Source organism: Mus caroli, chromosome 19 (genome assembly GCF_900094665.2).
Source record: "Mus caroli chromosome 19, CAROLI_EIJ_v1.1, whole genome shotgun sequence".
Classification (NCBI taxonomy): domain Eukaryota; kingdom Metazoa; phylum Chordata; class Mammalia; order Rodentia; family Muridae; genus Mus; species Mus caroli.
The window spans coordinates 31,475,587-31,477,358 of NC_034588.1; positions in this window are offsets into that span (position 1 = coordinate 31,475,587).

Below are 1,772 nucleotides of genomic sequence, written 5' to 3' on the forward strand. Positions count from 1 at the left end.
TCATGTTTTTTTCCTCCTGGTTATAGAATCTTCCACTTGCTCTGTTTTTCCTGTTTAATGCCGATGGTTTTGAAGGACTGATGTTTGATACAGAATGCTCTTCTTTGATTTACTTTTTTTTTTTTTTTTGCCTCCAGATTATTTCCTTTGGATTGGTTTCATGCCAAAGATGTGTAGTACAAGTGTCTTCAGTTGTGTAAGGCATATTAATAAGTCTTTTCATCATAAAATCATCTTAACCAGGCACGGTGGCACACGCCTTTAATCCCAGCACTGGGGAGGCAGAGGCAGGCGGATTTCTGAGTTTGAGGCTGTCCTGGTCTACAAAGTGAGTTCTAGGACAGCCAGGGCTACACAGAGAAACCCTGTCTCGAAAAACCAAAAAAAAAAAAAAAAAAAACCAAAAAAAAAAAAAAAACCAAAAAAACCCAACCAACCAAACAAAAAAACACCCTTTCCTTACAATCAAATCACATCTAGAGTGATTCACTATATCTTTGAGATAGTGTATTGTTCCCCAGCAAACTTTCAGCCAATTTCTTAAAAAAAACAAAAAACAAAAACAAAAAACACCAACCTATTTCTCCTCCTTTGTGCTTACAATATAGACCATATCTGTGATCCTAAAGTATGTGGGATTTTTTTTTCCTCTTTACCATCAATGAATTTTTGGACATACTAAAAAAAGATCTATCTATCTATCTATCTATCTATCTATCTATCTATCTATCTATTGTAGAGTGTTTTGATTGCATGTAAGTATGTCTGCCATATACGTGCTTGGTGCTGGAGGAGGCCAGAAGAGGGTACTGGATCCCTTGGAACAGGAGTTACAAACCATTGTGAGCAGTCATGGCTGCAGGGAACTGAACCTGGGTCTGTAGAAACAGTGCAGATCCCTGTCCTTAGCCCTGAGTCATCCTTCCATTAAATTCCAAAGTATATTCCTAGATGTAGGTAGCATCTGAGCCCTCAAGTCTGTCCTAACCTAGCCACAAGTAGGATCTCCATTGTTTCTTGCAGACCAGCCACCTCCAACTCTTTCTTCAGGCTTGACAGATTACTAGTGTCACTCAAAGAACCCAAGGAAATACTAACATTTGCCAATTTATCACAAAGGATCCAACTGAGAAGCCACATGGACTGAGGTCTGGAGGGGTCCCACACTCTGTAGCTTCTGTCCTTGGGCAGATATGCTATCATTCCAAAATGTGGATGAGGTTTTGGTCACCATTCTGCAAACGTCCTTATGTGGCTATCTAGGTCAAGACAACTATCTTTTTAGGAACTTATGGGGACTTCACTACATAGGCATGACGTGTGTATGGACAACTTGTGAAAATATGATTCCACAGAAAGGACCCTGGGGAACTGTGGGACCATGAAAGGTAACTTGGTCCCTGGTTGAGCTAAAGCTTGAAGCCCTGGAAACCCTTATTCCTGGGTACCAGGCCCCTGTCACTAGTCACAGCTTCCCATAGATTTGTGGCTAATGATCATGTAAGGGCAATGCCCCAAGCCCCTCCACTTGTAGAGGATGTGATCTGTGGTCATGTACACTCAAGACAGATCTCCATTTTAATGAGGTACCTAAAGGCCTGGAGGGCTTAGCCAATAAGCTTTTCTTCCCAGACATTCCTCCCTGCAAAAGGTATTTAATCTCAGGCCCACCCTGAGAAGTTGGGTATGGTTTTTTTTTTTTTTTTTTTTTTTTTTTTTTGTTTTCTTTTTTTTTTTTTTCATTTGTTTGTTTGTTTGTTTGTTTGGTTAGT